Genomic DNA, 24,631 nt, shown 5'->3' with positions numbered 1-24,631 from the left:
CCACTTCAGCCTGGGCCTCAACTCCTGGCGATGATGTCACAGTGCACGCTCCAGCTAGAACTTCCAGCATCCAGCAACGGCCACAACACAACCCTTGGCTCCTTGTGCCAGCACGCTCTTCATTCACCCTGCTCCAAGCCTACCCCTGTCACCTTGTTGCCACCTGCTCCCTGATTCCCCCAGCAGTCCCCAAAGCTCCCCATCGCTTGGATTTTGCTCTCCATCCCTGCAGGATGTCTGCATTTGTTCCAAAAGAGGTATGCTACTATTCCACGGAGGCGGACACCCCGCAGCTGCCTGGCTGGGCTGGAGCTCTGTGGGACAGGCTGGGAAATTTTGCTACCTCTGCAGGCTGGCACAGACGGAGAGGAGGAGACGGACGTCGATACACAGACTGATAGAGAAGAAGCCATGGAAGTGGACGGAGAGGATACTGGAGAGCAAGAGATGGATGTGGATATGTACGAGACAGAGGAAGAGATGGAGGTGGAAACGAAAGATTCTATTGAAGAGATGGATATTGATCTAAAAGACAAGGAGGAAGACATGGTCTTGGGATGAAGACCGATGCCAGCAGCAGAACAGGCAGGTGCTCCCCACAGGCAGAGTGGGTCCCCTGCTGCCAGCCTGGGGCCGGGCTGGGCACTTCCTGCTCAGGGACACGCTAGCCCATGCACTGCATTCTGCTGGCCATCCCTGGCCTGGCCTGGGCTTGCTGTGGGCCACACAAGCCCTGTTCCAGTGCCTGGGCCACAGCCCACAGCCAGGCTCCCTTCTGGCAGCAGAGTCCCACTGGGCCAGTGTCCCAGCCCGGCAGCACATGGAACACCCTTCCGTGCCTGACTGCACTGACCGTGCTACTTGTTTTTCTTCCAGGACTTAGGGACATCACAGACACAGATGCCACCCTGCTGTACATACGTTTTACAGTTGTTGTGTTCAGGATAGAAGTTTTAGAGTTTGTTTAAGTTGTCTGTAAATACGTTTCACAGAGTTTTGTTAGATCTGTTCTCAGGTAAATAGGTTCTATAGTTTGTTGTTGTTGTTGTTACCAATATTCTTACAGTGTAAATATGTGGTGTAGTTCATTCTTGTTCCTTTTCTTCTACAGATAAACAGTCTTTGATTTTCACACCCCAGTTCTCTTTGCATTTTCTTCGGGCACGTTTGCAAAGCTGTGGGTTGTTTCGGGAACAATGTTTGCAGGACTCTAAAAAGAGTATCAAAACCGCTCTGCCACACTCTCCGCTGCTGCTGCTGCCCCAAAAAGCACTGGCTGGCTTTGCTCACACAATCACAGTTGTGGTGGCATTTCTACCACACCACAGGACAGCGATGTTTTCCCTCTTCTCCTGGAAATACCTACAGCACTTGTGGGTAGCAAGGCAAACATGAGCCTCTTTTAGTGGCCCTTGAAATTGGACATGTGAAATGAGGCACACAAAGCCACAGGCCAGCTGAACCTGGCATCTCTGAATGGGTCTTTACATTCTTCCCAGGAAGATGAATGGCAATCACTATTTTGGCAGGGAGGAAAGTGCATCAGCTAGCAATTTGCTGTAGAAAATGTGCTTTCTGCTCCTCTCACAGCCAAAACTCCTACCCATTTCTTGGAAGTCCTTCTTAGATAAGGACCGTGTTCAACTGAGTGACAGTGAAGCCAAATGGCAATGCCGCAATCAATTGTCCTGTACACAATCTCCTTCATCCACGTGGAAGGTTACTCACGGGCACACAAGAGGACGGAAGAAACCCAAATGCATCGTTGGACATAATAAAGTCAGACGTGTTGAGGGCTGAAGAAATCTTGCAGAGATATGGAAAGCTGCCCTGAAAACCCAGTTCGGGGAGAGCCTGAGCTCTTTTGTGCTTCTAGGCCTGAAGATGCTCAGCACCTTTCCCAGATGCTCAGCAGGCAGTAGGATTGTGCCTGAATCTGGCTCTGGAAATGCCAGTGCCTCAACTGAGAGCTGTGGCAATGATTTCCATTGCATGGAGAGGGGCCACAGTCCTGCAAGAGTCTTTCAGCAGAGCAAACAGCAGCCTGGAGGGTGGGCAATGCTGCATCTGGACCACTGCATGCTCATCCTTCACCACAATGCAGAGCTGCCATGGATCACTTTTTCCATTTCTCCTGTTGGATATGTTTTGGAGAAGTTGTTCTAGGTGGCTTTGGATGGTGATCCAAGTAGGAAGCAGCCATTCGCCTGCTGTGATATCCTTACAACTAGTCCTAACTTCTCATTGCCTTTGGTTTGATTGGGGGTGTTTTATCTGTTTGTTTGATTGGTTTCTTTGGGTTGGTTTCTTTGTGTTTTTCTCTCTTTTGCTTGGAGTTTCTTTTCCTTTTTTAGAAATGACTGGTGAAGTTGGCACAACCAAACTCCAGAAAACGTAAAGCAGGCTTGACTTTCCAGAAATTGCTTTTGGCTGGCTTTAGCTGCATTCCCCAGGATCACGATCAGCAGTAGATATTTGCAGGTTTTGCTCTGCATCCTCAGCCTGCCCAGGTGTTGTTCAGTGTTTCAGCAGTGGAGAAGACGATGGATATTTTGCTAAACCTCCTTTCAAACAACAAAACTTGGGTTAGCACGACAGAAAAGAAGAAAAGAAAATCTTCGCCAGTTAGAACAGAGCCAGAGTCCCACCATTTCCCCCTCCACTTTGCTTTCTTTTCTACATTTAGAGGTAAAGCTTCCATCTCCAAAAGCTTCCATCTCTCACTTCCTGATGTAGCCATTTGCTACCCTTTAGCCTTGACTGCCACGCATCGGACTGCTGTCAGTGTGGGGCTGGGGATGCTCAGCCTGGAAAGAGAAGGGGGCTGGCGAGGCCTCCCTGCAGCTCTAGGAAAGATGGGCACAGAGAGGAGAAGCCTTTCAAATGCAGGAGTGAGCTTGAAGTTGGATCTAATGAAGCTGCTCTTTTCCACTCCGGCTGCTGGGCCACTGGCCCGGGCTGTGCACAGAGGCTGGGGATGCTCCATCCTTGGCAACATCCAAGGCCAGCTGGGAGCGGGGCTCTGAGCAACCTATTCTGGGCGAAGATTGCTCCGCTTGGAACAAGATGGTCTTTAGGGTCCCTTCCAAGCCCAAGCACCCAGGGATTCCATCATTCATTCTACGGTCTCCGTTGTCCACTTCAGCCTGGGCCTCAACTCCTGGCGGTGATGTCACAGTGCACGCTCCAGCTAGAACTTCCAGCATCCAGCAACGGCCACAACACAACCCTTGGCTCCTTGTGCCAGCACGCTCTTCATTCACCCTGCTCCAAGCCTACCCCTGTCACCTTGTTGCCACCTGCTCCCTGATTCCCCCAGCAGTCCCCAAAGCTCCCCATCGCTTGGATTTTGCTCTCCATCCCTGCAGGATGTCTGCATTTGTTCCAAAAGAGGTATGCTACTATTCCACGGAGGCGGACACCCCGCAGCTGCCTGGCTGGGCTGGAGCTCTGTGGGACAGGCTGGGAAATTTTGCTACCTCTGCAGGCTGGCACAGACGGAGAGGAGGAGACGGACGTCGATACACAGACTGATAGAGAAGAAGCCATGGAAGTGGACGGAGAGGATACTGGAGAGCAAGAGATGGATGTGGATATGTACGAGACAGAGGAAGAGATGGAGGTGGAAACGAAAGATTCTATTGAAGAGATGGATATTGATCTAAAAGACAAGGAGGAAGACATGGTCTTGGGATGAAGACCGATGCCAGCAGCAGAACAGGCAGGTGCTCCCCACAGGCAGAGTGGGTCCCCTGCTGCCAGCCTGGGGCCGGGCTGGGCACTTCCTGCTCAGGGACACGCTAGCCCATGCACTGGATTCTGCTGGCCATCCCTGGCCTGGCCTGGGCTTGCTGTGGGCCACACAAGCCCTGTTCCAGTGCCTGGGCCACAGCCCACAGCCAGGCTCCCTTCTGGCAGCAGAGTCCCACTGGGCCAGTGTCCCAGCCCGGCAGCACATGGAACACCCTTCCGTGCCTGACTGCACTGACCGTGCTACTTGTTTTTCTTCCAGGACTTAGGGACATCACAGACACAGATGCCACCCTGCTGTACATACGTTTTACAGTTGTTGTGTTCAGGATAGAAGTTTTAGAGTTTGTTTAAGTTGTCTGTAAATACGTTTCACAGAGTTTTGTTAGATCTGTTCTCAGGTAAATAGGTTCTATAGTTTGTTGTTGTTGTTGTTACCAATATTCTTACAGTGTAAATATGTGGTGTAGTTCATTCTTGTTCCTTTTCTTCTACAGATAAACAGTCTTTGATTTTCACACCCCAGTTCTCTTTGCATTTTCTTCGGGCACGTTTGCAAAGCTGTGGGTTGTTTCGGGAACAATGTTTGCAGGACTCTAAAAAGAGTATCAAAACCGCTCTGCCACACTCTCCGCTGCTGCTGCTGCCCCAAAAAGCACTGGCTGGCTTTGCTCACACAATCACAGTTGTGGTGGCATTTCTACCACACCACAGGACAGCGATGTTTTCCCTCTTCTCCTGGAAATACCTACAGCACTTGTGGGTAGCAAGGCAAACATGAGCCTCTTTTAGTGGCCCTTGAAATTGGACATGTGAAATGAGGCACACAAAGCCACAGGCCAGCTGAACCTGGCATCTCTGAATGGGTCTTTACATTCTTCCCAGGAAGATGAATGGCAATCACTATTTTGGCAGGGAGGAAAGTGCATCAGCTAGCAATTTGCTGTAGAAAATGTGCTTTCTGCTCCTCTCACAGCCAAAACTCCTACCCATTTCTTGGAAGTCCTTCTTAGATAAGGACCGTGTTCAACTGAGTGACAGTGAAGCCAAATGGCAATGCCGCAATCAATTGTCCTGTACACAATCTCCTTCATCCACGTGGAAGGTTACTCACGGGCACACAAGAGGACGGAAGAAACCCAAATGCATCGTTGGACATAATAAAGTCAGACGTGTTGAGGGCTGAAGAAATCTTGCAGAGATATGGAAAGCTGCCCTGAAAACCCAGTTCGGGGAGAGCCTGAGCTCTTTTGTGCTTCTAGGCCTGAAGATGCTCAGCACCTTTCCCAGATGCTCAGCAGGCAGTAGGATTGTGCCTGAATCTGGCTCTGGAAATGCCAGTGCCTCAACTGAGAGCTGTGGCAATGATTTCCATTGCATGGAGAGGGGCCACAGTCCTGCAAGAGTCTTTCAGCAGAGCAAACAGCAGCCTGGAGGGTGGGCAATGCTGCATCTGGACCACTGCATGCTCATCCTTCACCACAATGCAGAGCTGCCATGGATCACTTTTTCCATTTCTCCTGTTGGATATGTTTTGGAGAAGTTGTTCTAGGTGGCTTTGGATGGTGATCCAAGTAGGAAGCAGCCATTCGCCTGCTGTGATATCCTTACAACTAGTCCTAACTTCTCATTGCCTTTGGTTTGATTGGGGGTGTTTTATCTGTTTGTTTGATTGGTTTCTTTGGGTTGGTTTCTTTGTGTTTTTCTCTCTTTTGCTTGGAGTTTCTTTTCCTTTTTTAGAAATGACTGGTGAAGTTGGCACAACCAAACTCCAGAAAACGTAAAGCAGGCTTGACTTTCCAGAAATTGCTTTTGGCTGGCTTTAGCTGCATTCCCCAGGATCACGATCAGCAGTAGATATTTGCAGGTTTTGCTCTGCATCCTCAGCCTGCCCAGATGTTGTTCAGTGTTTCAGCAGTGGAGAAGACGATGGATATTTTGCTAAACCTCCTTTCAAACAACAAAACTTGGGTTAGCACGACAGAAAAGAAGAAAAGAAAATCTTCGCCAGTTAGAACAGAGCCAGAGTCCCACCATTTCCCCCTCCACTTTTCTTTCTTTTCTACATTTAGAGGTAAAGCTTCCATCTCCAAAAGCTTCCATCTCTCACTTCCTGATGTAGCCATTTGCTAGCCTTTAGCCTTGACTGCCACGCATCGGACTGCTGTCCGTGTGGGGCTGGGGATGCTCAGCCTGGAAAGAGAAGGGGGCTGGCGAGGCCTCCCTGCAGCTCTAGGAAAGATGGGCACAGAGAGGAGAAGCCTTTCAACTGCAGGAGTGAGCTTGAAGTTGGATCTAATGAAGCTGCTCTTTTCCACTCCGGCCGCTGGGCCACTGGCCCGGGCTGTGCACAGAGGCTGGGGATGCTCCATCCTTGGCAACATCCAAGGCCAGCTGGGAGCGGGGCTCTGAGCAACCTATTCTGGGCGAAGATTGCTCCGCTTGGAACAAGATGGTCTTTAGGGTCCCTTCCAAGCCCAAACACCCAGGGATTCCATCATTCATTCTACGGTCTCCGTTGTCCACTTCAGCCTGGGCCTCAACTCCTGGCGGTGATGTCACAGTGCACGCTCCAGCTAGAACTTCCAGCATCCAGCAACGGCCACAACACAACCCTTGGCTCCTTGTGCCAGCACGCTCTTCATTCACCCTGCTCCAAGCCTACCCCTGTCACCTTGTTGCCACCTGCTCCCTGATTCCCCCAGCAGTCCCCAAAGCTCCCCATCGCTTGGATTTTGCTCTCCATCCCTGCAGGATGTCTGCATTTGTTCCAAAAGAGGTATGCTACTATTCCACGGAGGCGGACACCCCGCAGCTGCCTGGCTGGGCTGGAGCTCTGTGGGACAGGCTGGGAAATTTTGCTACCTCTGCAGGCTGGCACAGACGGAGAGGAGGAGACGGACGTCGATACACAGACTGATAGAGAAGAAGCCATGGAAGTGGACGGAGAGGATACTGGAGAGCAAGAGATGGATGTGGATATGTACGAGACAGAGGAAGAGATGGAGGTGGAAACGAAAGATTCTATTGAAGAGATGGATATTGATCTAAAAGACAAGGAGGAAGACATGGTCTTGGGATGAAGACCGATGCCAGCAGCAGAACAGGCAGGTGCTCCCCACAGGCAGAGTGGGTCCCCTGCTGCCAGCCTGGGGCCGGGCTGGGCACTTCCTGCTCAGGGACACGCTAGCCCATGCACTGCATTCTGCTGGCCATCCCTGGCCTGGCCTGGGCTTGCTGTGGGCCACACAAGCCCTGTTCCAGTGCCTGGGCCACAGCCCACAGCCAGGCTCCCTTCTGGCAGCAGAGTCCCACTGGGCCAGTGTCCCAGCCCGGCAGCACATGGAACACCCTTCCGTGCCTGACTGCACTGACCGTGCTACTTGTTTTTCTTCCAGGACTTAGGGACATCACAGACACAGATGCCACCCTGCTGTACATACGTTTTACAGTTGTTGTGTTCAGGATAGAAGTTTTAGAGTTTGTTTAAGTTGTCTGTAAATACGTTTCACAGAGTTTTGTTAGATCTGTTCTCAGGTAAATAGGTTCTATAGTTTGTTGTTGTTGTTGTTACCAATATTCTTACAGTGTAAATATGTGGTGTAGTTCATTCTTGTTCCTTTTCTTCTACAGATAAACAGTCTTTGATTTTCACACCCCAGTTCTCTTTGCATTTTCTTCGGGCACGTTTGCAAAGCTGTGGGTTGTTTCGGGAACAATGTTTGCAGGACTCTAAAAAGAGTATCAAAACCGCTCTGCCACACTCTCCGCTGCTGCTGCTGCCCCAAAAAGCACTGGCTGGCTTTGCTCACACAATCACAGTTGTGGTGGCATTTCTACCACACCACAGGACAGCGATGTTTTCCCTCTTCTCCTGGAAATACCTACAGCACTTGTGGGTAGCAAGGCAAACATGAGCCTCTTTTAGTGGCCCTTGAAATTGGACATGTGAAATGAGGCACACAAAGCCACAGGCCAGCTGAACCTGGCATCTCTGAATGGGTCTTTACATTCTTCCCAGGAAGATGAATGGCAATCACTATTTTGGCAGGGAGGAAAGTGCATCAGCTAGCAATTTGCTGTAGAAAATGTGCTTTCTGCTCCTCTCACAGCCAAAACTCCTACCCATTTCTTGGAAGTCCTTCTTAGATAAGGACCGTGTTCAACTGAGTGACAGTGAAGCCAAATGGCAATGCCGCAATCAATTGTCCTGTACACAATCTCCTTCATCCACGTGGAAGGTTACTCACGGGCACACAAGAGGACGGAAGAAACCCAAATGCATCGTTGGACATAATAAAGTCAGACGTGTTGAGGGATGAAGAAATCTTGCAGAGATATGGAAAGCTGCCCTGAAAACCCAGTTCGGGGAGAGCCTGAGCTCTTTTGTGCTTCTAGGCCTGAAGATGCTCAGCACCTTTCCCAGATGCTCAGCAGGCAGTAGGATTGTGCCTGAATCTGGCTCTGGAAATGCCAGTGCCTCAACTGAGAGCTGTGGCAATGATTTCCATTGCATGGAGAGGGGCCACAGTCCTGCAAGAGTCTTTCAGCAGAGCAAACAGCAGCCTGGAGGGTGGGCAATGCTGCATCTGGACCACTGCATGCTCATCCTTCACCACAATGCAGAGCTGCCATGGATCACTTTTTCCATTTCTCCTGTTGGATATGTTTTGGAGAAGTTGTTCTAGGTGGCTTTGGATGGTGATCCAAGTAGGAAGCAGCCATTCGCCTGCTGTGATATCCTTACAACTAGTCCTAACTTCTCATTGCCTTTGGTTTGATTGGGGGTGTTTTATCTGTTTGTTTGATTGGTTTCTTTGGGTTGGTTTCTTTGTGTTTTTCTCTCTTTTGCTTGGAGTTTCTTTTCCTTTTTTAGAAATGACTGGTGAAGTTGGCACAACCAAACTCCAGAAAACGTAAAGCAGGCTTGACTTTCCAGAAATTGCTTTTGGCTGGCTTTAGCTGCATTCCCCAGGATCACGATCAGCAGTAGATATTTGCAGGTTTTGCTCTGCATCCTCAGCCTGCCCAGATGTTGTTCAGTGTTTCAGCAGTGGAGAAGACGATGGATATTTTGCTAAACCTCCTTTCAAACAACAAAACTTGGGTTAGCATGACAGAAAAGAAGAAAAGAAAATCTTCGCCAGTTAGAACAGAGCCAGAGTCCCACCATTTCCCCCTCCACTTTTCTTTCTTTTCTACATTTAGAGGTAAAGCTTCCATCTCCAAAAGCTTCCATCTCTCACTTCCTGATGTAGCCATTTGCTAGCCTTTAGCCTTGACTGCCACGCATCGGACTGCTGTCCGTGTGGGGCTGGGGATGCTCAGCCTGGAAAGAGAAGGGGGCTGGCGAGGCCTCCCTGCAGCTCTAGGAAAGATGGGCACAGAGAGGAGAAGCCTTTCAACTGCAGGAGTGAGCTTGAAGTTGGATCTAATGAAGCTGCTCTTTTCCACTCCGGCTGCTGGGGCACTGGCCCGGGCTGTGCACAGAGGCTGGGGATGCTCCATCCTTGGCAACATCCAAGGCCAGCTGGGAGCGGGGCTCTGAGCAACCTATTCTGGGCGAAGATTGCTCCGCTTGGAACAAGATGGTCTTTAGGGTCCCTTCCAAGCCCAAACACCCAGGGATTCCATCATTCATTCTACGGTCTCCGTTGTCCACTTCAGCCTGGGCCTCAACTCCTGGCGGTGATGTCACAGTGCACGCTCCAGCTAGAACTTCCAGCATCCAGCAACGGCCACAACACAACCCTTGGCTCCTTGTGCCAGCACGCTCTTCATTCACCCTGCTCCAAGCCTACCCCTGTCACCTTGTTGCCACCTGCTCCCTGATTCCCCCAGCAGTCCCCAAAGCTCCCCATCGCTTGGATTTTGCTCTCCATCCCTGCAGGATGTCTGCATTTGTTCCAAAAGAGGTATGCTACTATTCCACGGAGGCGGACACCCCGCAGCTGCCTGGCTGGGCTGGAGCTCTGTGGGACAGGCTGGGAAATTTTGCTACCTCTGCAGGCTGGCACAGACCGAGAGGAGGAGACGGACGTCGATACACAGACTGATAGAGAAGAAGCCATGGAAGTGGACGGAGAGGATACTGGAGAGCAAGAGATGGATGTGGATATGTACGAGACAGAGGAAGAGATGGAGGTGGAAACGAAAGATTCTATTGAAGAGATGGATATTGATCTAAAAGACAAGGAGGAAGACATGGTCTTGGGATGAAGACCGATGCCAGCAGCAGAACAGGCAGGTGCTCCCCACAGGCAGAGTGGGTCCCCTGCTGCCAGCCTGGGGCCGGGCTGGGCACTTCCTGCTCAGGGACACGCTAGCCCATGCACTGCATTCTGCTGGCCATCCCTGGCCTGGCCTGGGCTTGCTGTGGGCCACACAAGCCCTGTTCCAGTGCCTGGGCCACAGCCCACAGCCAGGCTCCCTTCTGGCAGCAGAGTCCCACTGGGCCAGTGTCCCAGCCCGGCAGCACATGGAACACCCTTCCGTGCCTGACTGCACTGACCGTGCTACTTGTTTTTCTTCCAGGACTTAGGGACATCACAGACACAGATGCCACCCTGCTGTACATACGTTTTACAGTTGTTGTGTTCAGGATAGAAGTTTTAGAGTTTGTTTAAGTTGTCTGTAAATACGTTTCACAGAGTTTTGTTAGATCTGTTCTCAGGTAAATAGGTTCTATAGTTTGTTGTTGTTGTTGTTACCAATATTCTTACAGTGTAAATATGTGGTGTAGTTCATTCTTGTTCCTTTTCTTCTACAGATAAACAGTCTTTGATTTTCACACCCCAGTTCTCTTTGCATTTTCTTCGGGCACGTTTGCAAAGCTGTGGGTTGTTTCGGGAACAATGTTTGCAGGACTCTAAAAAGAGTATCAAAACCGCTCTGCCACACTCTCCGCTGCTGCTGCTGCCCCAAAAAGCACTGGCTGGCTTTGCTCACACAATCACAGTTGTGGTGGCATTTCTACCACACCACAGGACAGCGATGTTTTCCCTCTTCTCCTGGAAATACCTACAGCACTTGTGGGTAGCAAGGCAAACATGAGCCTCTTTTAGTGGCCCTTGAAATTGGACATGTGAAATGAGGCACACAAAGCCACAGGCCAGCTGAACCTGGCATCTCTGAATGGGTCTTTACATTCTTCCCAGGAAGATGAATGGCAATCACTATTTTGGCAGGGAGGAAAGTGCATCAGCTAGCAATTTGCTGTAGAAAATGTGCTTTCTGCTCCTCTCACAGCCAAAACTCCTACCCATTTCTTGGAAGTCCTTCTTAGATAAGGACCGTGTTCAACTGAGTGACAGTGAAGCCAAATGGCAATGCCGCAATCAATTGTCCTGTACACAATCTCCTTCATCCACGTGGAAGGTTACTCACGGGCACACAAGAGGACGGAAGAAACCCAAATGCATCGTTGGACATAATAAAGTCAGACGTGTTGAGGGATGAAGAAATCTTGCAGAGATATGGAAAGCTGCCCTGAAAACCCAGTTCGGGGAGAGCCTGAGCTCTTTTGTGCTTCTAGGCCTGAAGATGCTCAGCACCTTTCCCAGATGCTCAGCAGGCAGTAGGATTGTGCCTGAATCTGGCTCTGGAAATGCCAGTGCCTCAACTGAGAGCTGTGGCAATGATTTCCATTGCATGGAGAGGGGCCACAGTCCTGCAAGAGTCTTTCAGCAGAGCAAACAGCAGCCTGGAGGGTGGGCAATGCTGCATCTGGACCACTGCATGCTCATCCTTCACCACAATGCAGAGCTGCCATGGATCACTTTTTCCATTTCTCCTGTTGGATATGTTTTGGAGAAGTTGTTCTAGGTGGCTTTGGATGGTGATCCAAGTAGGAAGCAGCCATTCGCCTGCTGTGATATCCTTACAACTAGTCCTAACTTCTCATTGCCTTTGGTTTGATTGGGGGTGTTTTATCTGTTTGTTTGATTGGTTTCTTTGGGTTGGTTTCTTTGTGTTTTTCTCTCTTTTGCTTGGAGTTTCTTTTCCTTTTTTAGAAATGACTGGTGAAGTTGGCACAACCAAACTCCAGAAAACGTAAAGCAGGCTTGACTTTCCAGAAATTGCTTTTGGCTGGCTTTAGCTGCATTCCCCAGGATCACGATCAGCAGTAGATATTTGCAGGTTTTGCTCTGCATCCTCAGCCTGCCCAGATGTTGTTCAGTGTTTCAGCAGTGGAGAAGACGATGGATATTTTGCTAAACCTCCTTTCAAACAACAAAACTTGGGTTAGCACGACAGAAAAGAAGAAAAGAAAATCTTCGCCAGTTAGAACAGAGCCAGAGTCCCACCATTTCCCCCTCCACTTTGCTTTCTTTTCTACATTTAGAGGTAAAGCTTCCATCTCCAAAAGCTTCCATCTCTCACTTCCTGATGTAGCCATTTGCTAGCCTTTAGCCTTGACTGCCACGCATCGGACTGCTGTCCGTGTGGGGCTGGGGATGCTCAGCCTGGAAAGAGAAGGGGGCTGGCGAGGCCTCCCTGCAGCTCTAGGAAAGATGGGCACAGAGAGGAGAAGCCTTTCAACTGCAGGAGTGAGCTTGAAGTTGGATCTAATGAAGCTGCTCTTTTCCACTCCGGCTGCTGGGGCACTGGCCCGGGCTGTGCACAGAGGCTGGGGATGCTCCATCCTTGGCAACATCCAAGGCCAGCTGGGAGCGGGGCTCTGAGCAACCTATTCTGGGCGAAGATTGCTCCGCTTGGAACAAGATGGTCTTTAGGGTCCCTTCCAAGCCCAAACACCCAGGGATTCCATCATTCATTCTACGGTCTCCGTTGTCCACTTCAGCCTGGGCCTCAACTCCTGGCGGTGATGTCACAGTGCACGCTCCAGCTAGAACTTCCAGCATCCAGCAACGGCCACAACACAACCCTTGGCTCCTTGTGCCAGCACGCTCTTCATTCACCCTGCTCCAAGCCTACCCCTGTCACCTTGTTGCCACCTGCTCCCTGATTCCCCCAGCAGTCCCCAAAGCTCCCCATCGCTTGGATTTTGCTCTCCATCCCTGCAGGATGTCTGCATTTGTTCCAAAAGAGGTATGCTACTATTCCACGGAGGCGGACACCCCGCAGCTGCCTGGCTGGGCTGGAGCTCTGTGGGACAGGCTGGGAAATTTTGCTACCTCTGCAGGCTGGCACAGACGGAGAGGAGGAGACGGACGTCGATACACAGACTGATAGAGAAGAAGCCATGGAAGTGGACGGAGAGGATACTGGAGAGCAAGAGATGGATGTGGATATGTACGAGACAGAGGAAGAGATGGAGGTGGAAACGAAAGATTCTATTGAAGAGATGGATATTGATCTAAAAGACAAGGAGGAAGACATGGTCTTGGGATGAAGACCGATGCCAGCAGCAGAACAGGCAGGTGCTCCCCACAGGCAGAGTGGGTCCCCTGCTGCCAGCCTGGGGCCGGGCTGGGCACTTCCTGCTCAGGGACACGCTAGCCCATGCACTGCATTCTGCTGGCCATCCCTGGCCTGGCCTGGGCTTGCTGTGGGCCACACAAGCCCTGTTCCAGTGCCTGGGCCACAGCCCACAGCCAGGCTCCCTTCTGGCAGCAGAGTCCCACTGGGCCAGTGTCCCAGCCCGGCAGCACATGGAACACCCTTCCGTGCCTGACTGCACTGACCGTGCTACTTGTTTTTCTTCCAGGACTTAGGGACATCACAGACACAGATGCCACCCTGCTGTACATACGTTTTACAGTTGTTGTGTTCAGGATAGAAGTTTTAGAGTTTGTTTAAGTTGTCTGTAAATACGTTTCACAGAGTTTTGTTAGATCTGTTCTCAGGTAAATAGGTTCTATAGTTTGTTGTTGTTGTTGTTACCAATATTCTTACAGTGTAAATATGTGGTGTAGTTCATTCTTGTTCCTTTTCTTCTACAGATAAACAGTCTTTGATTTTCACACCCCAGTTCTCTTTGCATTTTCTTCGGGCACGTTTGCAAAGCTGTGGGTTGTTTCGGGAACAATGTTTGCAGGACTCTAAAAAGAGTATCAAAACCGCTCTGCCACACTCTCCGCTGCTGCTGCTGCCCCAAAAAGCACTGGCTGGCTTTGCTCACACAATCACAGTTGTGGTGGCATTTCTACCACACCACAGGACAGCGATGTTTTCCCTCTTCTCCTGGAAATACCTACAGCACTTGTGGGTAGCAAGGCAAACATGAGCCTCTTTTAGTGGCCCTTGAAATTGGACATGTGAAATGAGGCACACAAAGCCACAGGCCAGCTGAACCTGGCATCTCTGAATGGGTCTTTACATTCTTCCCAGGAAGATGAATGGCAATCACTATTTTGGCAGGGAGGAAAGTGCATCAGCTAGCAATTTGCTGTAGAAAATGTGCTTTCTGCTCCTCTCACAGCCAAAACTCCTACCCATTTCTTGGAAGTCCTTCTTAGATAAGGACCGTGTTCAACTGAGTGACAGTGAAGCCAAATGGCAATGCCGCAATCAATTGTCCTGTACACAATCTCCTTCATCCACGTGGAAGGTTACTCACGGGCACACAAGAGGACGGAAGAAACCCAAATGCATCGTTGGACATAATAAAGTCAGACGTGTTGAGGGATGAAGAAATCTTGCAGAGATATGGAAAGCTGCCCTGAAAACCCAGTTCGGGGAGAGCCTGAGCTCTTTTGTGCTTCTAGGCCTGAAGATGCTCAGCACCTTTCCCAGATGCTCAGCAGGCAGTAGGATTGTGCCTGAATCTGGCTCTGGAAATGCCAGTGCCTCAACTGAGAGCTGTGGCAATGATTTCCATTGCATGGAGAGGGGCCACAGTCCTGCAAGAGTCTTTCAGCAGAGCAAACAGCAGCCTGGAGGGTGGGCAATGCTGCATCTGGACCACTGCATGCTCATCCTTCACCACAATGCAGAGCTGCCATGGATCACTTTTTCCATTTCTCCTGTTGGATATGTTTTGGAGAAGTTGTTCTAGGTGGCTTTGGATGGTGATCCAAGTAGGAAGCAGCCATTCGCCTGCTGTGATATCCTTACAACTAGTCCTAACTTCTCATTGCCTTTGGTTTGATTGGGGGTGTTTTATCTGTTTGTTTGATTGGTTTCTTTGGGTTGGTTTCTTTGTGTTTTTCTCTCTTTTGCTTGGAGTTTCTTTTCCTTTTTTAGAAATGACTGGTGAAGTTGGCACAACCAAACTCCAGAAAACGTAAAGCAGGCTTGACTTTCCAGAAATTGCTTTTGGCTGGCTTTAGCTGCATTCCCCAGGATCACGATCAGCAGTAGATATTTGCAGGTTTTGCTCTGCATCCTCAGCCTGCCCAGATGTTGTTCAGTGTTTCAGCAGTGGAGAAGACGATGGATATTTTGCTAAACCTCCTTTCAAACAACAAAACTTGGGTTAGCACGACAGAAAAGAAGAAAAGAAAATCTTCGCCAGTTAGAACAGAGCCAGAGTCCCACCATTTCCCCCTCCACTTTGCTTTCTTTTCTACATTTAGAGGTAAAGCTTCCATCTCCAAAAGCTTCCATCTCTCACTTCCTGATGTAGCCATTTGCTAGCCTTTAGCCTTGACTGCCACGCATCGGACTGCTGTCCGTGTGGGGCTGGGGATGCTCAGCCTGGAAAGAGAAGGGGGCTGGCGAGGCCTCCCTGCAGCTCTAGGAAAGATGGGCACAGAGAGGAGAAGCCTTTCAACTGCAGGAGTGAGCTTGAAGTTGGATCTAATGAAGCTGCTCTTTTCCACTCCGGCTGCTGGGGCACTGGCCCGGGCTGTGCACAGAGGCTGGGGATGCTCCATCCTTGGCAACATCCAAGGCCAGCTGGGAGCGGGGCTCTGAGCAACCTATTCTGGGCGAAGATTGCTCCGCTTGGAACAAGATGGTCTTTAGGGTCCCTTCCAAGCCCAAGCACCCAGGGATTCCATCATTCATTCTACGGTCTCCGTTGTCCACTTCAGCCTGGGCCTCAACTCCTGGCGATGATGTCACAGTGCACGCTCCAGCTAGAACTTCCAGCATCCAGCAACGGCCACAACACAACCCTTGGCTCCTTGTGCCAGCACGCTCTTCATTCACCCTGCTCCAAGCCTACCCCTGTCACCTTGTTGCCACCTGCTCCCTGATTCCCCCAGCAGTCCCCAAAGCTCCCCATCGCTTGGATTTTGCTCTCCATCCCTGCAGGATGTCTGCATTTGTTCCAAAAGAGGTATGCTACTATTCCACGGAGGCGGACACCCCGCAGCTGCCTGGCTGGGCTGGAGCTCTGTGGGACAGGCTGGGAAATTTTGCTACCTCTGCAGGCTGGCACAGACGGAGAGGAGGAGACGGACGTCGATACACAGACTGATAGAGAAGAAGCCATGGAAGTGGACGGAGAGGATACTGGAGAGCAAGAGATGGATGTGGATATGTACGAGACAGAGGAAGAGATGGAGGTGGAAACGAAAGATTCTATTGAAGAGATGGATATTGATCTAAAAGACAAGGAGGAAGACATGGTCTTGGGATGAAGACCGATGCCAGCAGCAGAACAGGCAGGTGCTCCCCACAGGCAGAGTGGGTCCCCTGCTGCCAGCCTGGGGCCGGGCTGGGCACTTCCTGCTCAGGGACACGCTAGCCCATGCACTGCATTCTGCTGGCCATCCCTGGCCTGGCCTGGGCTTGCTGTGGGCCACACAAGCCCTGTTCCAGTGCCTGGGCCACAGCCCACAGCCAGGCTCCCTTCTGGCAGCAGAGTCCCACTGGGCCAGTGTCCCAGCCCGGCAGCACATGGAACACCCTTCCGTGCCTGACTGCACTGACCGTGCTACTTGTTTTTCTTCCAGGACTTAGGGACATCACAGACACAGATGCCACCCTGCTGTACATACGTTTTACAGTTGTTGTGTTCAGGATAGAAGTTTTAGAGTTTGTTTAAGTTGTCTGTAAATACGTTTCACAGAGTTTTGTTAGATCTGTTCTCAGGTAAATAGGTTCTATAGTTTGTTGTTGTTGTTGTTACCAATATTCTTACAGTGTAAATATGTGGTGTAGTTCATTCTTGTTCCTTTTCTTCTACAGATAAACAGTCTTTGATTTTCACACCCCAGTTCTCTTTGCATTTTCTTCGGGCACGTTTGCAAAGCTGTGGGTTGTTTCGGGAACAATGTTTGCAGGACTCTAAAAAGAGTATCAAAACCGCTCTGCCACACTCTCCGCTGCTGCTGCTGCCCCAAAAAGCACTGGCTGGCTTTGCTCACACAATCACAGTTGTGGTGGCATTTCTACCACACCACAGGACAGCGATGTTTTCCCTCTTCTCCTGGAAATACCTACAGCACTTGTGGGTAGCAAGGCAAACATGAGCCTCTTTTAGTGGCCCTTGAAATTGGACATGTGAAATGAGGCACACAAAGCCACAGGCCAGCTGAACCTGGCATCTCTGAATGGGTCTTTACATTCTTCCCAGGAAGATGAATGGCAATCACTATTTTGGCAGGGAGGAAAGTGCATCAGCTAGCAATTTGCTGTAGAAAATGTGCTTTCTGCTCCTCTCACAGCCAAAACTCCTACCCATTTCTTGGAAGTCCTTCTTAGATAAGGACCGTGTTCAACTGAGTGACAGTGAAGCCAAATGGCAATGCCGCAATCAATTGTCCTGTACACAATCTCCTTCATCCACGTGGAAGGTTACTCACGGGCACACAAGAGGACGGAAGAAACCCAAATGCATCGTTGGACATAATAAAGTCAGACGTGTTGAGGGCTGAAGAAATCTTGCAGAGATATGGAAAGCTGCCCTGAAAACCCAGTTCGGGGAGAGCCTGAGCTCTTTTGTGCTTCTAGGCCTGAAGATGCTCAGCACCTTTCCCAGATGCTCAGCAGGCAGTAGGATTGTGCCTGAATCTGGCTCTGGAAATGCCAGTGCCTCAACTGAGAGCTGTGGCAATGATTTCCATTGCATGGAGAGGGGCCACAGTCCTGCAAGAGTCTTTCAGCAGAGCAAACAGCAGCCTGGAGGGTGGGCAATGCTGCATCTGGACCACTGCATGCTCATCCTTCACCACAATGCAGAGCTGCCATGGATCACTTTTTCCATTTCTCCTGTTGGATATGTTTTGGAGAAGTTGTTCTAGGTGGCTTTGGATGGTGATCCAAGTAGGAAGCAGCCATTCGCCTGCTGTGATATCCTTACAACTAGTCCTAACTTCTCATTGCCTTTGGTTTGATTGGGGGTGTTTTATCTGTTTGTTTGATTGGTTTCTTTGGGTTGGTTTCTTTGTGTTTTTCTCTCTTTTGCTTGGAGTTTCTTTTCCTTTTTTAGAAATGACTGGTGAAGTTGGCACAACCAAACTCCAGAAAACGTAAAGCAGGCTTGACTTTCCAGAAATTGCTTTTGGCTGGCTTTAGCTGCATTCCCCAGGATCACGATCAGCAGTAGATATTTGCAGGTTTTGCTCTGCATCCTCAGCCTGCCCAGGTGTTGTTCAGTGTTTCAGCAGTGGAGAAGACGATGGATATTTTGCTAAACCTCCTTTCAAACAACAAAACTTGGGTTAGCACGACAGAAAAGAAGAAAAGAAAATCTTCGCCAGTTAGAACAGAGCCAGAGTCCCACCATTTCCCCCTCCACTTTGCTTTCTTTTCTACATTTAGAGGTAAAGCTTCCATCTCCAAAAGCTTCCATCTCTCACTTCCTGATGTAGCCATTTGCTACCCTTTAGCCTTGACTGCCACGCATCGGACTGCTGTCAGTGTGGGGCTGGGGATGCTCAGCCTGGAAAGAGAAGGGGGCTGGCGAGGCCTCCCTGCAGCTCTAGGAAAGATGGGCACAGAGAGGAGAAGCCTTTCAAATGCAGGAGTGAGCTTGAAGTTGGATCTAATGAAGCTGCTCTTTTCCACTCCGGCTGCTGGGCCACTGGCCCGGGCTGTGCACAGAGGCTGGGGATGCTCCATCCTTGGCAACATCCAAGGCCAGCTGGGAGCGGGGCTCTGAGCAACCTATTCTGGGCGAAGATTGCTCCGCTTGGAACAAGATGGTCTTTAGGGTCCCTTCCAAGCCCAAGCACCCAGGGATTCCATCATTCATTCTACGGTCTCCGTTGTCCACTTCAGCCTGGGCCTCAACTCCTGGCGGTGATGTCACAGTGCACGCTCCAGCTAGAACTTCCAGCATCCAGCAACGGCCACAACACAACCCTTGGCTCCTTGTGCCAGCACGCTCTTCATTCACCCTGCTCCAAGCCTACCCCTGTCACCTTGTTGCCACCTGCTCCCTGATTCCCCCAGCAGTCCCCAAAGCTCCCCATCGCTTGGATTTTGCTCTCCATCCCTGCAGGATGTCTGCATTTGTTCCAAAAGAGGTATGCTACTATTCCACGGAGGCGGACACCCCGCAGCTGCCTGGCTGGGCTGGAGCTCTGTGGGACAGGCTGGGAAATTTTGCTACCTCTGCAGGCTGGCACAGACGGAGAGGAGGAGACGGACGTCGATACACAGACTGATAGAGAAGAAGCCATGGAAGTGGACGGAGAGGATACTGGAGAGCAAGAGATGGATGTGGATATGTACGAGACAGAGGAAGAGATGGAGGTGGAAACGAAAGATTCTATTGAAGAGATGGATATTGATCTAAAAGACAAGGAGGAAGACATGGTCTTGGGATGAAGACCGATGCCAGCAGCAGAACAGGCAGGTGCTCCCCACAGGCAGAGTGGGTCCCCTGCTGCCAGCCTGGGGCCGGGCTGGGCACTTCCTGCTCAGGGACACGCTAGCCCATGCACTGCATTCTGCTGGCCATCCCTGGCCTGGCCTGGGCTTGCTGTGGGCCACACAAGCCCTGTTCCAGTGCCTGGGCCACAGCCCACAGCCAGGCTCCCTTCTGGCAGCAGAGTCCCACTGGGCCAGTGTCCCAGCCCGGCAGCACATGGAACACCCTTCCGTGCCTGACTGCACTGACCGTGCTACTTGTTTTTCTTCCAGGACTTAGGGACATCACAGACACAGATGCCACCCTGCTGTACATACGTTTTACAGTTGTTGTGTTCAGGATAGAAGTTTTAGAGTTTGTTTAAGTTGTCTGTAAATACGTTTCACAGAGTTTTGTTAGATCTGTTCTCAGGTAAATAGGTTCTATAGTTTGTTGTTGTTGTTGTTACCAATATTCTTACAGTGTAAATATGTGGTGTAGTTCATTCTTGTTCCTTTTCTTCTACAGATAAACAGTCTTTGATTTTCACACCCCAGTTCTCTTTGCATTTTCTTCGGGCACGTTTGCAAAGCTGTGGGTTGTTTCGGGAACAATGTTTGCAGGACTCTAAAAAGAGTATCAAAACCGCTCTGCCACACTCTCCGCTGCTGCTGCTGCCCCAAAAAGCACTGGCTGGCTTTGCTCACACAATCACAGTTGTGGTGGCATTTCTACCACACCACAGGACAGCGATGTTTTCCCTCTTCTCCTGGAAATACCTACAGCACTTGTGGGTAGCAAGGCAAACATGAGCCTCTTTTAGTGGCCCTTGAAATTGGACATGTGAAATGAGGCACACAAAGCCACAGGCCAGCTGAACCTGGCATCTCTGAATGGGTCTTTACATTCTTCCCAGGAAGATGAATGGCAATCACTATTTTGGCAGGGAGGAAAGTGCATCAGCTAGCAATTTGCTGTAGAAAATGTGCTTTCTGCTCCTCTCACAGCCAAAACTCCTACCCATTTCTTGGAAGTCCTTCTTAGATAAGGACCGTGTTCAACTGAGTGACAGTGAAGCCAAATGGCAATGCCGCAATCAATTGTCCTGTACACAATCTCCTTCATCCACGTGGAAGGTTACTCACGGGCACACAAGAGGACGGAAGAAACCCAAATGCATCGTTGGACATAATAAAGTCAGACGTGTTGAGGGCTGAAGAAATCTTGCAGAGATATGGAAAGCTGCCCTGAAAACCCAGTTCGGGGAGAGCCTGAGCTCTTTTGTGCTTCTAGGCCTGAAGATGCTCAGCACCTTTCCCAGATGCTCAGCAGGCAGTAGGATTGTGCCTGAATCTGGCTCTGGAAATGCCAGTGCCTCAACTGAGAGCTGTGGCAATGATTTCCATTGCATGGAGAGGGGCCACAGTCCTGCAAGAGTCTTTCAGCAGAGCAAACAGCAGCCTGGAGGGTGGGCAATGCTGCATCTGGACCACTGCATGCTCATCCTTCACCACAATGCAGAGCTGCCATGGATCACTTTTTCCATTTCTCCTGTTGGATATGTTTTGGAGAAGTTGTTCTAGGTGGCTTTGGATGGTGATCCAAGTAGGAAGCAGCCATTCGCCTGCTGTGATATCCTTACAACTAGTCCTAACTTCTCATTGCCTTTGGTTTGATTGGGGGTGTTTTATCTGTTTGTTTGATTGGTTTCTTTGGGTTGGTTTCTTTGTGTTTTTCTCTCTTTTGCTTGGAGTTTCTTTTCCTTTTTTAGAAATGACTGGTGAAGTTGGCACAACCAAACTCCAGAAAACGTAAAGCAGGCTTGACTTTCCAGAAATTGCTTTTGGCTGGCTTTAGCTGCATTCCCCAGGATCACGATCAGCAGTAGATATTTGCAGGTTTTGCTCTGCATCCTCAGCCTGCCCAGATGTTGTTCAGTGTTTCAGCAGTGGAGAAGACGATGGATATTTTGCTAAACCTCCTTTCAAACAACAAAACTTGGGTTAGCACGACAGAAAAGAAGAAAAGAAAATCTTCGCCAGTTAGAACAGAGCCAGAGTCCCACCATTTCCCCCTCCACTTTTCTTTCTTTTCTACATTTAGAGGTAAAGCTTCCATCTCCAAAAGCTTCCATCTCTCACTTCCTGATGTAGCCATTTGCTAGCCTTTAGCCTTGACTGCCACGCATCGGACTGCTGTCCGTGTGGGGCTGGGGATGCTCAGCCTGGAAAGAGAAGGGGGCTGGCGAGGCCTCCCTGCAGCTCTAGGAAAGATGGGCACAGAGAGGAGAAGCCTTTCAACTGCAGGAGTGAGCTTGAAGTTGGATCTAATGAAGCTGCTCTTTTCCACTCCGGCCGCTGGGCCACTGGCCCGGGCTGTGCACAGAGGCTGGGGATGCTCCATCCTTGGCAACATCCAAGGCCAGCTGGGAGCGGGGCTCTGAGCAACCTATTCTGGGCGAAGATTGCTCCGCTTGGAACAAGATGGTCTTTAGGGTCCCTTCCAAGCCCAAACACCCAGGGATTCCATCATTCATTCTACGGTCTCCGTTGTCCACTTCAGCCTGGGCCTCAACTCCTGGCGGTGATGTCACAGTGCACGCTCCAGCTAGAACTTCCAGCATCCAGCAACGGCCACAACACAACCCTTGGCTCCTTGTGCCAGCACGCTCTTCATTCACCCTGCTCCAAGCCTACCCCTGTCACCTTGTTGCCACCTGCTCCCTGATTCCCCCAGCAGTCCCCAAAGCTCCCCATCGCTTGGATTTTGCTCTCCATCCCTGCAGGATGTCTGCATTTGTTCCAAAAGAGGTATGCTACTATTCCACGGAGGCGGACACCCCGCAGCTGCCTGGCTGGGCTGGAGCTCTGTGGGACAGGCTGGGAAATTTTGCTACCTCTGCAGGCTGGCACAGACGGAGAGGAGGAGACGGACGTCGATACACAGACTGATAGAGAAGAAGCCATGGAAGTGGACGGAGAGGATACTGGAGAGCAAGAGATGGATGTGGATATGTACGAGACAGAGGAAGAGATGGAGGTGGAAACGAAAGATTCTATTGAAGAGATGGATATTGATCTAAAAGACAAGGAGGAAGACATGGTCTTGGGATGAAGACCGATGCCAGCAGCAGAACAGGCAGGTGCTCCCCACAGGCAGAGTGGGTCCCCTGCTGCCAGCCTGGGGCCGGGCTGGGCACTTCCTGCTCAGGGACACGCTAGCCCATGCACTGCATTCTGCTGGCCATCCCTGGCCTGGCCTGGGCTTGCTGTGGGCCACACAAGCCCTGTTCCAGTGCCTGGGCCACAGCCCACAGCCAGGCTCCCTTCTGGCAGCAGAGTCCCACTGGGCCAGTGTCCCAGCCCGGCAGCACATGGAACACCCTTCCGTGCCTGACTGCACTGACCGTGCTACTTGTTTTTCTTCCAGGACTTAGGGACATCACAGACACAGATGCCACCCTGCTGTACATACGTTTTACAGTTGTTGTGTTCAGGATAGAAGTTTTAGAGTTTGTTTAAGTTGTCTGTAAATACGTTTCACAGAGTTTTGTTAGATCTGTTCTCAGGTAAATAGGTTCTATAGTTTGTTGTTGTTGTTGTTACCAATATTCTTACAGTGTAAATATGTGGTGTAGTTCATTCTTGTTCCTTTTCTTCTACAGATAAACAGTCTTTGATTTTCACACCCCAGTTCTCTTTGCATTTTCTTCGGGCACGTTTGCAAAGCTGTGGGTTGTTTCGGGAACAATGTTTGCAGGACTCTAAAAAGAGTATCAAAACCGCTCTGCCACACTCTCCGCTGCTGCTGCTGCCCCAAAAAGCACTGGCTGGCTTTGCTCACACAATCACAGTTGTGGTGGCATTTCTACCACACCACAGGACAGCGATGTTTTCCCTCTTCTCCTGGAAATACCTACAGCACTTGTGGGTAGCAAGGCAAACATGAGCCTCTTTTAGTGGCCCTTGAAATTGGACATGTGAAATGAGGCACACAAAGCCACAGGCCAGCTGAACCTGGCATCTCTGAATGGGTCTTTACATTCTTCCCAGGAAGATGAATGGCAATCACTATTTTGGCAGGGAGGAAAGTGCATCAGCTAGCAATTTGCTGTAGAAAATGTGCTTTCTGCTCCTCTCACAGCCAAAACTCCTACCCATTTCTTGGAAGTCCTTCTTAGATAAGGACCGTGTTCAACTGAGTGACAGTGAAGCCAAATGGCAATGCCGCAATCAATTGTCCTGTACACAATCTCCTTCATCCACGTGGAAGGTTACTCACGGGCACACAAGAGGACGGAAGAAACCCAAATGCATCGTTGGACATAATAAAGTCAGACGTGTTGAGGGATGAAGAAATCTTGCAGAGATATGGAAAGCTGCCCTGAAAACCCAGTTCGGGGAGAGCCTGAGCTCTTTTGTGCTTCTAGGCCTGAAGATGCTCAGCACCTTTCCCAGATGCTCAGCAGGCAGTAGGATTGTGCCTGAATCTGGCTCTGGAAATGCCAGTGCCTCAACTGAGAGCTGTGGCAATGATTTCCATTGCATGGAGAGGGGCCACAGTCCTGCAAGAGTCTTTCAGCAGAGCAAACAGCAGCCTGGAGGGTGGGCAATGCTGCATCTGGACCACTGCATGCTCATCCTTCACCACAATGCAGAGCTGCCATGGATCACTTTTTCCATTTCTCCTGTTGGATATGTTTTGGAGAAGTTGTTCTAGGTGGCTTTGGATGGTGATCCAAGTAGGAAGCAGCCATTCGCCTGCTGTGATATCCTTACAACTAGTCCTAACTTCTCATTGCCTTTGGTTTGATTGGGGGTGTTTTATCTGTTTGTTTGATTGGTTTCTTTGGGTTGGTTTCTTTGTGTTTTTCTCTCTTTTGCTTGGAGTTTCTTTTCCTTTTTTAGAAATGACTGGTGAAGTTGGCACAACCAAACTCCAGAAAACGTAAAGCAGGCTTGACTTTCCAGAAATTGCTTTTGGCTGGCTTTAGCTGCATTCCCCAGGATCACGATCAGCAGTAGATATTTGCAGGTTTTGCTCTGCATCCTCAGCCTGCCCAGATGTTGTTCAGTGTTTCAGCAGTGGAGAAGACGATGGATATTTTGCTAAACCTCCTTTCAAACAACAAAACTTGGGTTAGCATGACAGAAAAGAAGAAAAGAAAATCTTCGCCAGTTAGAACAGAGCCAGAGTCCCACCATTTCCCCCTCCACTTTTCTTTCTTTTCTA

The 24,631-nt window shown here is 50.2% G+C and overlaps 3 long non-coding RNA genes across 3 annotated transcripts; all 3 read left to right on the top strand.

Moving 5' to 3' along the window:
- Positions 1–2,354: 2,354 nt before the first annotated feature.
- Positions 2,355–7,406, top strand: LOC147646977 (uncharacterized). Its single transcript, XR_015281673.1, has 5 exons — positions 2,355–3,393; positions 3,488–3,721; positions 4,013–6,529; positions 6,624–6,857; positions 7,149–7,406. It is a non-coding gene; the product is annotated as an uncharacterized LOC147646977 (long non-coding RNA).
- A 2,086-nt stretch (positions 7,407–9,492) lies between these two features.
- On the top strand, positions 9,493–15,159 carry LOC147646976 (uncharacterized). The gene is made up of 4 exons (XR_015281675.1): positions 9,493–9,665; positions 9,760–12,801; positions 12,896–13,129; positions 13,421–15,159. It is a non-coding gene; the product is annotated as an uncharacterized LOC147646976 (long non-coding RNA).
- A 3,738-nt stretch (positions 15,160–18,897) lies between these two features.
- On the top strand, positions 18,898–24,567 carry LOC147646975 (uncharacterized). The gene is made up of 5 exons (XR_015281671.1): positions 18,898–19,073; positions 19,168–19,401; positions 19,693–22,209; positions 22,304–22,537; positions 22,829–24,567. It is a non-coding gene; the product is annotated as an uncharacterized LOC147646975 (long non-coding RNA).
- Positions 24,568–24,631: the final 64 nt, after the last annotated feature.

The sequence above is a fragment of the Cyanistes caeruleus genome, unplaced genomic scaffold (genome assembly GCF_971803275.1).
Source record: "Cyanistes caeruleus unplaced genomic scaffold, bCyaCae1.hap1.1 HAP1_SCAFFOLD_69, whole genome shotgun sequence".
In the NCBI taxonomy this organism is placed as follows: Eukaryota; Metazoa; Chordata; class Aves; order Passeriformes; family Paridae; genus Cyanistes; species Cyanistes caeruleus.
The sequence above is the reverse complement of the archived record's forward strand: the minus strand, read 5'-3'. Positions and strand labels throughout refer to the sequence as shown.